Below are 14,146 nucleotides of genomic sequence, written 5' to 3'. Positions count from 1 at the left end.
ATGACGGTTATTAAAAAGGACAAAAAAATGGAAAACCTAAACCCTCAATAGCAAAGAAAAAGGGCAGAAACAAAATCACATCAAGTATTGCAGCATATATGTAGAACAGGGGACACAAAAACAGGAAGGGGAGTATTCCTTTTTTTTTTTTTTTTCAAACTGTGCTTAGTTAGATCAGAGCTGCACAGCTGTGTGCACTCTGGTATTCTTTCAACAGAAAGGGAGGTTCAATTTTTGAGAAGCGACTAGCATGGTGAGAAGAACTGATGCCACGATACATAGAGAGAGACTAAGGGAAGGGTTCAACATTTACTGACCAGAAATTATGAAAAAAAAACAGACCAGGCATAGTATTACTGGACACTACAGGGAAAACATGATGATTTACAGTGAAAAGGAAGGACAGTCCACGACTAACAAAGAATTCCATTTAATCTTGACAAGAGAAAGCATATTTTTACAAACAGTGAAAGAGATGGTATCAGTTACTGTAGGAGCACAGATGGTTTCTTTAAAACAACTTGGGTTGGTACAGGCGCTAGCTGTAAGACATGGTCAAGTTATATACCAATTTCCATCTGCCAGCTACTTAAGTAATACACCTCCATTCATTCATTCCTCAAGTTACAAAAACAGACTGAAAACATCACAAGGTAAGTCATGGTACTACTTACCCTTTGTACAGTCTAAACTATATGAAAAGATGTCGTGCACAAAAAACAGCTGTCCTTGTGTAACAGCTAGCATAATCCCTACTGTAAACCACTCTTTTGTTAGTGACCCAAAGTCAAGCACATCTTCATAATCGTACTGTATACTGCAATAAAGCTGATGTCTGTGCCTACAACAAAGATGATTAAGCTGCACTCAATGTCACCTTCTTAATTTCTCCACATATTTAGGGTTTTAAATATCATGACAGGAATGGACCAATTTCTAAGTCATGGCACACAATATTGTTGAACTATGCACTGCTTTAATCATGGATGTCTACAGCAGTGCTCTTTTCGGCACATGCAATGTACCCAGAACTGCCTCTTCTGTAGGTCACATTGGGCAATCTCATCTCGTAGCATATTTATGTATGACTGAGAATGCTTCACATGGGGCAATCTCAGCTTGTAGCACATTTCTGCATGAGAGAGAGTTCTTCACACGGGGCAATCTCGACTCGTAGCATATTTATGTAGGATTCAGAATTCTTCATATGGGGCAATCTCGACTCGTAGCATATGTATGTATGATGCAGAATTCTTCACATGGGGCAATCTCGACTCGTAGCATATGTATGTATGATGCAGAATTCTTCACATGGGGCAATCTCGACTCGTAGCATATTTATGTATGATGCAGAATTCTTCACATGGGGCAATCTCAACTCGTAGCATATGTATGTATGATGCAGAATTCTTCACATGGGGCAATCTCGACTCGTAGCATACTTATGTATGATGCAGAATTCTTCACATGGGGCAATCTCGACTCGTAGCATATTTATGTATGATGCAGAATTCTTCACATGGGTCAATCTCGACTTGTAGCATATTTATGTATGATTGAGTATTCTTCATATGGGGCAATCTCAGCTTTTAGGATATTTACGTATGATGGAGAATTCTTCACATGGAGCAATCTCGACTTGTAGCATATTTATGTATGATTGAGAATTCTACCCCGGCTGCTTCATCTGTTACTGAAATTATCCAGTTACCCTCTTTCTATATTACTGCAGTTTCTGCTTGCATGTCTTGGTATTTTATAACTGTATCTTTTGGTACACAGGATACTGTGGTCGGTCCATACAGCCTAGGTAGGCAATTAATGGTGCTGCTGTGTGCAAGATCTTATGAAATCTCATGTCATTCCTCTGAAAGCAAGGGGCTTAAAAAAATGACAAAGCTGGCAATAATAAACCATTCTACCAACTGCCAGTTAGCAATCCAGATCAGGAGCTGACATCTATATCAATGTGTAGCGGTGCGGAAGACAGGAACGTCACTACAGTCCCAGAGTCACACAACAGAAGCTGGGATTAAGGTTAACAGACATGGTCACAAAGCACCCTTCACCCAAAGGACACCATAACTAGTGACTTCTCCAACATCTTGTCCGATACTTTCTGAAACAAACTCATGATTGGCCTCAGTGGGATTTTGATGACCTTGCTGGGGATGACTCTCCTTAGAGGGATTCTGCAGAAACTGAAAGACCATCAGAAAGCAACCAAAGCCTTTCCTGCCACGGCACACAGACATGTTCATCTCACATTTGTTCAGTAACAGGGATACAATGAAACAAGATAAGCCAGGAAGCAAAATAATCCTAGAAAGAAAAAAACATTTGCTGCTTTACAAACTCCGTTGCAAAACAATTTCCAGATGTACCTACCCCAAAGGTAAAATAAAGAGATGAAGGCAACAAATCATTCTACTTCAGGATACTGAAAGGCGATGCAGAGGTGCAGTGATTAGCACTGTTGCCTTATAGCAAGAGGTTCTCTGGTTCGATTCTTGGCTGGAGTGCCTTCTGTGCAGAGTCTGCATGTCCTCCCTGCATTTACGTGGGTTTCCTCTCACATTCCAAAGAAATGAGTCTGAAGCATTTCTCTCCGGGCCTCAGCCGGACTTTCCCGGTCAACAAATGATAAATAAATAAATAAAATTGACCCCTTCGGACTGGGACTGTGTGAAGTACTACCCTGCTCATCCTGTGCTCCTCACTCTCTACTGACCCATCCAATAAGAAGTTATGTAGGCCTTCCTGCGGCACCTGTTCATGGTGGTCAGATAGAAAGTACAGTTGTGTGCACTTACCATAAATGTAGATGTTCGACTGTATTCACTGTTGCAGTCATTACACTTGAGTTATCCTGCTGGCATGCTACCCTTAGTCGGCCTGAATTCCAAAGTCTAGGTCTGGCATATTTTTAGCCTACCCTTTTGAGGGTACCTGACATCTGGGGCAAGAAAAACTGAGGAAAATGGCATCGGCTGTATCTTTTATACCCCTGGCGCACTGACGTCAGGGAAGAGGTGACAGCAACTGACGCTGGACCAAGACTTTGGAATTCCGGCTGACTGCGGGTAGCCTGCCAGCAGAATAACCCAAGAGTAATGACTGCAACAGTGAATACAGTCGAACATCTACATTTATGGTAAGTGTACACAACTGTACTATGTTCTTCATGTTTCACTGTTGCAGTCATTACACTTGGGTTGAATCCCAAAGCTATGGTTGGGAGGCTGGAGCTAAATAGCATTAGGAGTGGCTAGAAGGCCCTGCAGAACTGCAGTGGCAAAGCCTGCCCTGGATTTAGAGTAGAGTGGTAAATCACAGTGCTTTGTAAAGGTGTGCACTGAACTCCAGGTAGCAGCCTCTAAAATGTCTTTGGTTGGTACTCCCCTGAGGAAGGCTGCTGAAGTGGCTGCTGCCCTGGTAGAATGTGGCTTAATATTCTTAGGCACTGGCTTGCCATGTTGTGAATAGCAGAAACGAATGCAGTGGCCTATCCACTTTGAAATAGTCTGCTTTGAGATAGCCTTTCCTTGTGATCCTACAGCATATGCCACTAGTAGTTGCTGTGTCTTTCTGAATGCTTTGGTTCTGGCCAAGAAGAAGCATAGCTGTCTGTGTATGTCCAAAGAATGCAGAATTCTCTCTCCCTTATTCTGTGGGTTTGGATAAAAAGTAGGCAGATGAATAGTTTGGTTAAGGGCCACACTGGACACTACCTTACGCATAAATGTCGGGTTTGTCCTCAGAGAAACCCTGTCTGGATAAAAAATGATAAAAGGTTCCACAGCCATGAGTGCCTGTAGCTCTGAGACTCATCTTGCAGAGGTTATTGCTAGGAGCAGAGCTGTTTTCCAAGATAAAAACTTTATATCAGCTGTAGCGGCTGGCTCAAAAGGAGGCAGGGTGAGTTTTTCCAAAACATAATTGAGGTCCCATGCTGGTATTGGTGATCTCCTTGGAGACCTTAAGTTTTTGGTTCCTCTGAGGTACTGCCTAAACAAGGGATGAGAAAAGATTGGTGGCTCAGTATTGTAATGAACCGAAATGGCAGAGGCATGAATTTTAATTGATGAAAAGGATAGGCCTTTGTCTAGCATCTCAGTTAAGTATTGTAAAATCTGAGGAATATTTGGTACAGCTGTGTCAATTCCTTGTGCCTGGTTCCAAGCACAGAATCTCTTCCATTTTCCAGCGTATGATTTTCTGGTACTAGGCCTTCTGGCCTCCAAAATGACATCCATTACAGCTTTAGTGAGAGGTGCGTTTTGTATCACTACATTATCCGCCATGCTGCCAGATTTAAGGTCTTTAGTTAGCTGTGCAGGATCTGATTGTTTTGTTGGGATAGTAGATGAGGTATTTGAGGCAAGGTCCAAGCCGGGCATTGAGATAAGTTCCTTAGGAATGGATACCAGTGCTGGCGGGGCCAGTCTGGGGCAATCAGTATCATCTTAAGCTTTTCCTGTCTGACCTTTAGGAGTACCTTGGGGAGGAGAGACAGTGGAGGAAAGGCATATACTGTTAAGCTTTTCCAGCTGAAAGATAGGGCGTTCACTTTCCATGCTTGGCTGTGATAAGTCCTTGTGCAGAATCTTTTTAGTTGGTAGTTGTGAGGAGAGGCAAATAGATCTATATCTGGGCATCCCCATTTCCTTGTCATCATGCTGAAGACTTGTGGATCCAATTTCCACTCGTGGGGATCCATGAGGTTTCTGCTTAGTTAGTCTGCCAGAGTATTTATCTTTCCTGGCAGGAATTGTGTCTGGAGATGTACTTGGTAAGTCAATGTTGTGTCCCACAAAGTCATGGCTAGTCTGCAAAGGGGGTAAGAATGAGTGCCTCCCTGCTTGTTTATATACCACATGACCGTGGTGTTGTCTGTCTTTATCAGTAGTTGTCCTGGATGAAGTAGGTCCTTGAAGGCCATCAGGGCATTCTCAACAGCTAGCATCTCTTTTTGGTTGCTATGTAGATGCATTTGGTTTGCGGACCATGTGCCTTGAATACATCTTCCTGCCATGTGGGCCCCCCAGGCATAATCTGAAGCATCCACTGTTAATGTCTGCCTGGCTGGGTGTAAAGTGAATGGCTGCCCCTTGTTCTGGTGACAAGCCTTTGCCCACCAACGAAACTCCTGTTGCAGGCAGGGAATGAGGGTAATTATTGTTTCCAGGCTGTGGCAATGTTGAGACCAAACACTTTTTAGGTACCATTGAAGTTTCCTCATATGCAGTCTCGCATATGGAATTAGTAGAATGCAGGATGCCATGAAGCCCAAAGCCTGCAGAATTTTTATTGCAGATAACTGGGCCTTTGTTGCCAACAGGTTGAAATAGGTAGCCAGTTGCCTTTGTTTGTCTGGCATGAGATAAGTCATCTGGGCAGTTGTATTTAAGCTTGCACCCAGGAATATTATCTCTTGAGAGGGTACTAGTTTTGATTTCTTTTCATTGACCATGTACCCTAGGCATGTTAGAAATTTCTTTACAAATGCCAGATGCTGTAGTAGAATGTCCTTGTTCTCTGCTTGAATGAGGCAGTCGTCCAAGTAAGGATATATTTGTATTCCTCTTTGCCTGCAGAATGCCATTACTGGTGCCAGGCACTTTGTGAAGACCCTGGGCGCAGTAGATAAGCCAAAGGGTAGTGCAGAGAATTGGTAATGCATTGAGCCAGCTTTGAATTGTAGGTATCCTCTGCATGTTTGTCTGAGTATGCCTCTTTTAGATCTAAAGTCACAAGCCAAGCCTTCTTGCCCAGCATGGGCAGAAGTTGCAGTGGAGTCAACATTTTGAATTTTGGTACACCCAGAAATGTATTTAGAATAGATAGGTCCAGTATTGGTCTCCAGGTCTTGTCCTTTCTTGGTCTTGAATAAAATCCTTATCCCTGCTCTTGCTCTGGTACTTGTTGAATGGCCCTCATGTCCATGAGGGATGAGACTTGCTTTTGTGCCTCTGCCCATTGATGTTTTGGCAGGTTTGGCCAACCGTTTGTCCTTAGCAGGGTATGGAAGTGAAACTTGTAGCCCTGTGACACTATGTCTAGGACCCATTTGTCCTGGGTTATTATGTGCCAGTTTTGAGAAAAAAGTGCTAGTTTCCCCCCTAAAGGTGCTGAAAGAAGACAAGTGCTTGGTGCGGGCAGGGGAAGTCATTGGGACTGCTACCTGTATGGCTGTGATTTGTCTTCTCCACTTTTGGAGGTAGAAGCACCCCATTGTTTAGACCTGTATGAGCCTTGGGGCTGGGATCTGCCTCTTGGGCATCTATATCTGCCCCTTTGTGGTCTGTCTGACACTGGAAAGGACCAGTTCTTTGTAGGCCAGTATCTGCTAAATCTTGGAGGCTGAACCTGTAAGAAATCCTTAACCGTTTGCATAGATTTAGCTTTATCCTCCATTTTCTTTAACACCTCTTCTGCTTTAACATCAAACAAAGTATCATGCTGTAATGGGACATCTAATAATTTTGCTTTGACATGATCAGGCAGACTTTGTTCTTTTAACCAAGCATTCCTCCTGATGACAGAACCCCCGTAACAGCGGCTCTGCAGGAGGCCTCCAAAGAATCAAAACCACATTGCAAAGTATGCTTTCCAGCGTGTTCAGCTGCATGCAATAAATCCTGCATTTCTTTGTTTTCTGCACATTCAGAAGTTGCCAACATTTTCTGTTTAAGCAGTAACATAATATATTGCTGGTATTTGAGCATATGAAACTGACAATTTAAAGCCCTTATAGCCAAAATAGCGGAAGTGAAAATCTTTTTTCCCCATCTGTCCAATGCCCTGGAATCCCTGTCAGAGGGGAACGTTTTTTTGCAGCAGAAGCCTTGACCCCTTTGGGACCCTGAGAGATAGTTTCTGGGTCAGCAGCAGGGTTTTTGAAAAGGAATTTATGAGAGTCAGGAACCCTGTAATACCTGTCCGGCTTAACAGGAGCTGGAGGTAAGGAGTCAGCGGTCAGGCTGGACTCTGAAAATACATCATCAACAATGTCTAACACAGGTGGAATAGCTAGGGGCCTGTGTTGTGGTAGTAAAAGGAAGTCTGAGCCTTTTCTTAGATTCTGAAAAATCTTGGCTCTCCCAGTGGAAATGCTCCCTCATGGTATGCAAGTTTTCCCCAAAAGAATAATCCTCAGGAGGAGAGGCTGAATGGATAGATTCTTCAGCATCAGAATCCCCATAGGGAGGAAGAGAGTATTCCTGATCAGAAAAGGAATCGGATGAAATGGAAACCTGATCAGAAGATTCATATTCTGTCTCTTGCCTAGGCCTTTTATCAGGTGGGGGATGGAAACCCCTAATCAAATTAATCAAGTCTTTGGCCATTTTGAGCATCTGTTTTTTGGGCATGGAGGCCTTTCCATGAGGCTGTTGTACTTGTTTCTTTGTCTTTAAGGGTGCTTTAGTCTTTGCCTTTGAAGTTGTTTTAATGTATAATTGAGTTGGTCTGAAAACACCCTCAGAAGCCAATGTCTGCTCAGCAGCTCCAGACCCATCTGAGGGAATAGTCTCCAAAGGTCTAATACCTTAAGCCTCCAGTGGCCTAGGCGACTTCATGTGGGAGTCGGTAGCGGGTGTCAGGGGCTGCGAAGGCACCTCACTGAGAACCGGCGACTGGCTTAGAAGAAGCCTCGTCGTCGGTTTTGGACCTCGGATGCCTGTCCTTTTCTTTTTGTTTGCGTGTCTTGTGAATTCCGGTAGTCGGATGGTTATCCGACGACATCGTATAATTAAATCTTCTGCCAAAATAGTGTATTGCAAAGTCATACCGACACTTAATAGTGCGTTGGTTAAATCTAGCACAAAACCGACAACTAGCAATGTTGTGGTCAGGGCCTAGGTAAAGAATACAGTAAGAATGAAAGTCCTTATGAGGTATTTGCTTCCCACAAGAAATACAATTATTAACTTTTTCTGACATCGGTCTGGAGCAAGAAAAAAAGTTTCCCCAACGGGGTACTTAGCTTTTAATGAAGACTTCGTATCTGAAATTCAAACACAAAAATCTCAGGAGTCAGCCGACCGGCACTTGCGAACTGCTTATGCTTCGGGCACCGTGCGGCAAGAAAGACCGAGGAAAATGGCGTCGGCTGCATCTTTTATACCCCTGGCACACTGACATCAGGGAAAAGGCGACAGCAGCCGATGCTGAACCTAGACTTTGGAATTCAGGCCGACTGAGGGTAGCCTGCCAGCAGGATAAACCAAGTGTAATGACTGCAACAGTGAAATACGAAGAACATCTGCTAGTACTTGGGACACAGTCTTGTACTCTTCTCCAAGACAAAAAAAAAAAAACAGTGCCAGTGTGGGTCATCACTGGATATCAGTCAACCACAAGAACACTTGCCAAACGGAGGAGTTTTCATTCACTAAAAGTTACATCTGAGATCCAAACAATCTTAGTGACTTAAAAGAACCAGGAACAGAAAGGTTGCCTGCAAGTTCACAGGTCCACCTCAGAATCAATTAAATAAATACTTTTATTCCCAAATAAATGCAGACATGCTTGTTTGTTTTTCTTTTCACAACACAAATTAAGGAAAGTACAGTTGTGTACACTTACCATAAATGTAGATGTTCGAGTGTATTCACTGTTGCAGTCATTACATTTGGGTTATCTGCTTGCAGTAGCCCTCAGCTGGCCTGATTAACAAAGTGTTGGGTCCTACGTCGGTTACTGTCTCTTCCTCCGTGACGTCAGGTAGTCAGGGGTATAAAACATGCAGCCGACGTCATTACATCAGTTTATCTTGCCCCAGATGTCAGGTGCCCCCCCTAATGGGAAGCAATTAAATCTATAAATATACAAGGTTATACCTCAAACAAAAAAGCAAATTACACCAAAAAGCTTTTAAGCATTGAAAAGGAGAGAAGAGGTATAGCCAAACAAAGTCAGGAGGCTGCAGAGAGGGTAAAGTACAGTTGTGCACCTACCATAAATGTAGATGGTCGAGTGTATTTACTGTTGCAGTCATTACACTTGGATTATCCTGCTGGCAGGCGACCCGCAGTCGGCCCGAGTTCCAAAGTCTTGGTCCAGCATTGGTTGCTGCCGCCTCTTCCCTGACGTCAGTGCGCCAGGGGTATAAAAGTTGCAACAGATGCCATTTTCTTCAGTTTTTCTTGCCCCAGATGTCAGGTGCCCCCAGATAGGAAGGCTGAAAAGATAAAAATATGCCAAACAACCATGCATATATTACTATAAACATTTCCTTCGTCTACAAGCAAATACACCACATAGGTTGTATAGAGTTGAGAAGTACAGAAAAGTCCCAGCAAAGAGGGGGATGGAGGGTGGGTAACCTGGACTGCAACAGTGAATACACTCGAACATCTACATTTATGGTAGCTACACAATGTACTATGTTCATAGTGTTTCACTGTTGCAGTCATTACACTTGGGTAGAATCCCAAAGCTGAGGTTGGGTGGCTGGGTCTAAATTGGATTGGGAGAGGCTACCAGGCCCTGCAGCACTGCAGTGGCAAAGCCTACTCTGGATTTAGAGTAGATAGGTAAGTGGTAGTGCCTGGTGAAAGTGTGTGCACTGAGCTCCAGGTTGCAGCTTCTAAAATGTCTTTGGTTGGTACTCCTCTGAGAAAAGCTGCTGAAGTGTTGCTGCTCTGGTAGAATGAGGTCTAATGCCCTTAGGCATTGATTTGCCATGCTGTGCATAACAGAAGTGGATGCAATGTCCTATCCATTTTGAAACTGTCTGCTTTGTAATAGGCTTTCCTTGTGATCATGCAGCATAGGCTACAAACAGTTGTTCAGTTTTTCTGAAGGCTTTTGTTTTGTCCAAGTAGAATCGTAGCGGTCTGTGTATATCCAAAGAGTGCAGAAGTCTCTCCCCTTTATTCTGGGGATTTGGGTAGAAGGTAGCCAAATGAATGGCTTGGTTCACGGCCACATTGGAGACCACTTTTGGCATGAATGTTGGGTTTGTCCAAAGAGAAACCCTGTCCTGATAGAAAATGATGAAAGGTTCCACAACCATTAATGCCTGTAACTCAAACTCTTCTTGCTGAAGTAATTGCTAGGAGCAGAGCAGTTTTCCATAAGAATTTTAGATCAGCTGTGCTGGCTGGTTCAAAAGGAGGCAGTGTGAGCTTTTCTAAAACAAAGTTGAGATCCCAAGTTGGTACTGGTGTTCTCCTTGGGGGGTCTTATATTTTTTGCCCCTCTCAGGTACTGTCATAGTAGAGGATGTGAAAAAAAATAGGAGGGTCCGTATTGTAATGAACTGAAATGGCAGAGGCATGGGTTTTAATTGATGAGAAAGATATGCCTTTGTCTAGCATCTCAGTTAGGTGTTGTAAAATCTGAGGTATATTAGGGACAAGTGGTTCGAGGCCTTGTGCCTGGTTCCAAGCATAGAATCTCTTCCATTTTTCTGCATAAGATTTCCTAGTGCTGGGCCTCCTGGCTTCTAAAATGACATCCATAACAGCTTTAGAGAGAGGTGCAGTCTGAGTGGCTACATTATATGCCATGCTGCCAGATTTAAGGTTTTGAGTTGACTGTGCAGAATCTGATTAATTTGCTGTGTCAGAAGATGAGGAATTTGATGTAGAAGCCAAGCTGGGCCTTGAGACATGTTCTTTAGGATTGGGTACCAGTGCTGGCGTGGCCAGTCTGGGGCAATCAGGATATTTTTTTGTCTTTCTTGTCTGACTTTTAGTAGCACCTTGGTAAGAAGAGGCATCAGAGGGTAGGCATAGACTGTCAGGCCTTTCCAGCTGAATGACAGAGCATCCACTTTCCATGCTTGAGAGTGATAAGTTCTTCTGCAGAATTTCTGTATTTGGTAATTGTGAGGGGAGGCAAAAAGATGCCTGGGCATCCCCATTTCCTCGTTATGCTGAACACCTGTGGATTTAGTCTCCATTCATGAGGATCCATGAGATTTCTGCTTAGTTCATCAGCCAATGTATTTTTTGTTCCTGGCAGGAATTGTGCCTGCAGATGTACTTGATAGGTCAGTGCTGTGTTCCACAAAGTCATGGCTTGCCTGCATAGGGGGTAGGAATGTGTGCCCCCTTGCTTGTTTATGTACCTCATTAACTGTGGTGTCAGTCTTTATTAATAGTTATCCTGGATGTAGTAGGTCCTTGAAAGCTGTCAGGGCATTCTGAACAGCTAGCATCTCTTTTTGGTTGATGTGAAGATGCATTTGTTCCTTGGACCACATGCCCTGAATACATTTCCCTGCCATATGTGCCCCCCAGGCATAATCCGATACATCCGTTGTTATTGTCTGCCTGGCTGTGGGTAAGGTGAAAGGCTGTCACTTGTTGTGGTGACAGGCCTGGGACCACCATCGAAACTCCTGTTGTAGGCAGGGAATTAAAGTTATGATCGTCTCCAGGCTGTGACCATGCTGAGTCCAAACACTTTTCAGATACCATTGTAGTTTCCTCATATGCAGTTTTGCATATGGAATTAGTAGAATGCAGGATGCCATGAAGCCCAGGGCCTGCAGAATTTTTATTGCAGGGAGCTGGTTTTTTGTTGCCATCATTTGAAAGTAATGAGTCAGTTGCCTTTGTTTGTCTGGCGTGAGATAAGCCATCTGGGTAGCTGTATTTAAGCTTGCACCCAGGAATATTATCTCTTGAGAGGGCACTAGTTTTGATTTCTTTTCATTTACTGTGTAGCCTAGGCAAATTAGTAATCTTTTTACAAATGCCAGATGCTGTAGAAGAATGTCCTTGCTCTCTGCTTGAATAAGGCAGTCGTCCAAGTAGGGATATATTTGAATTCCTTTTTGTCTGCAAAATGCAATTACTGGTGCCAGGCATTTTGTGAAGACCCTGGGCGCAGTAGATAAACCAAAGGGCAGTGCAGAGAATTGGTAATGCATTGAACCTGCTACGAATCTGAGGTATCTTCTGCAAGTTTGTCTGACTGGGACATGCAGGTATGCCTCCTTGAGGTCCAAAGTAACTAGCCAAGCCTTCTTTCCCAGCATGGGCAGAAGTTGCTGTAGCATTAACATTTTGAATTTTGGAACATCCAGGAAAGTATTCAGGATTGACAGGTCCAGAATTGGTCTCCAGGCTTTGTCCTTTCTGGGTACTAAGAAAAGTCTTGAGTAAAAACCTTGTCCCTGTTCTTGCTGTGGAACTCTTTGAATAGCTTCCATGTCCATAAGAGCAGCAATCTGTTTTTGGGCCTCTGCCCATTGGTTTTGTGGCAGGTCTGGCATACCTTTTGATTTTGGAAGCATGTGGAAGTGGAACCTGTAACCCTGAGAAACAATATTCAGTACCCATTGGTCTTGGGTGATTATGTCCCAATTTTTTGAGAAAAGTGCTAGCTTTCCCCCTAGGGGAGCTGCCAAAAGGAAAGTGCTTGGCATTTGTAGAGGGAAGTCATTGGGACTGTTTCCTATAAGGTTGTGATTTGTCTTCCCCCTCCTTTGGGGGCTGAAGCACCCCATTGTTTAGGTCTGCAGGAGCCTTGGGGCTGAGATCTGCCTCTTGGGCATCTGTATCTGCCTCTTTGTGGCCTGTCTGACACTGGAAAGGACCAATTTTTTGATGGCCAGTTTCTGCTAAATCTAGGTGGTTGAACGTGTAAGAAATCCTTCACTGTCTGCATTGATTTTGCTTTATCCTCCATTTTCTTAACACTTCCTCTGCCTTAACACCAAACAAAGTATCATGCTGTAGTGGAGCATCCAATACTTTTACTTTAACATGGTCAGGTAAACTTTGTTCTTTCAACCAAGCATGCCTTCGAATAACAGAGCCTGTAACTGCGGCTCTACAAGAAGCTTCTAATGAATCAAAACCACATTGCAGAGTATGCTTTCCCACTTGTTCAATTGCATGCAATAAATCCTGCATTTCTTTACTGTCAGGAGTTTCTAAATTTGAAACCATTTTCTGTTTTAACAATGACATGAGATACTGTTGATATTTAAGCATGTGAAACTGGCAATTTAAAGCCCTTACAGCTAAAGTAGCAGAAGTGCAAACTTTTTCCCCCATCTGTCCAGAGCTCTGGAATCCCTATCGGAGGGTACAGGATTTTTAGCAGTGGAAGCCTTAACCCCTTTAGGACTCTGAGTAATGTGTTTCTGGGTCTGCAGCGGGGTTTTTGTAAAGAAATTTATGGGAGTCAGGGACCCTGTAGTACCTGTCTGGCTTGACTGGTGCAGGGGGTAAGGAATCAGGAGACAGACTGGATTCAGAAAAAACATCATCAACAATATCAAGCACAGGATGGATAGCCAGGGGACTGTGCTGAGGCAATAAAAGGAAGTCTCTGAGCCTTTTCTTGGATTCTGAATAATCCTGGCTCTCCCAATGGAAATGCTCCCTCATGGTGTGCATGGTTTCCCCAAAAGAATAATCCTCAGGCGGAGAGGCTGAACGTAGACTCCTCTGCATCAGGGACTGCGAAAGTGCCTCACTGAGAACCAGCGACTGGCCTAGAAGAGGCTTCGTCGTCGGTTTTGGACCACGGATGCCTGTCTTTTTCTTTGTCTTTGCATTTTTTATAAATTCCGGTTGTCGGTTGTTCTGACGGCATTATGTAATTAAACCTTCGGCCAAAGTAATGTAAAGCAAAATCGTACCACATTTAATAGTGCGTTTATTAAATCTGGCACAAAACCGGCAACTGGTAACATCGTGATCAGGGCCTAAGCAAGGAATACAATAAGAGTGAAAGTCATTATGAGGTATTTGCTTCCCACAAGAAATACAATTATTAACTTTTACTGACATTGGTCTGGAGCAAGAAAAAGTTTCCCCAACAGGGTACTTAGCTTTATTGAAGACTTCGGTTTTGAAACTCAAATTTGAGAATCTCGGGAGTCGGCCAACTGGCACTCGCAAACTGCTTTTGCTTCGGGCACCGCGCGGCAAGAAAGACTGAAGAAAATGGCTTCGGTTGCAACTTTTATACCCCTGGCGCACTGACGTCAGGGAAGAGGCGACAGCAACAGACGCCGAACCAAGACTTTGGAACTCGGGCTGACTGCGGGTCGCCTGCCAGCAGGATAACCCAAGTGTAATGACTGCAACAGTGAAACACGATGAACATCCAGGACTACAACAGTGAATACACTCGAACATCTATATTTATGGTAAGTGTACACAACTGTACTATG

General features: G+C 43.7%; 1 protein-coding gene across 1 annotated transcript in view; it reads right to left on the bottom strand.

The window, feature by feature from the left end:
• The window catches only part of MAN2B1 (mannosidase alpha class 2B member 1), a 1,009,708-nt gene that overhangs the window by 826,297 nt on the left and 169,265 nt on the right, over nt 1–14,146 (bottom strand). The gene's annotated exons all lie outside the window — the stretch shown is intronic.

Source organism: Protopterus annectens, chromosome 9.part0, assembly GCF_019279795.1.
Source record: "Protopterus annectens isolate FY-2018-M chromosome 9.part0, PAN1.0, whole genome shotgun sequence".
Lineage (NCBI taxonomy): Eukaryota > Metazoa > Chordata > Ceratodontiformes > Protopteridae > Protopterus > Protopterus annectens.
This window is presented reverse-complemented; position numbering and strand designations above follow the sequence as displayed.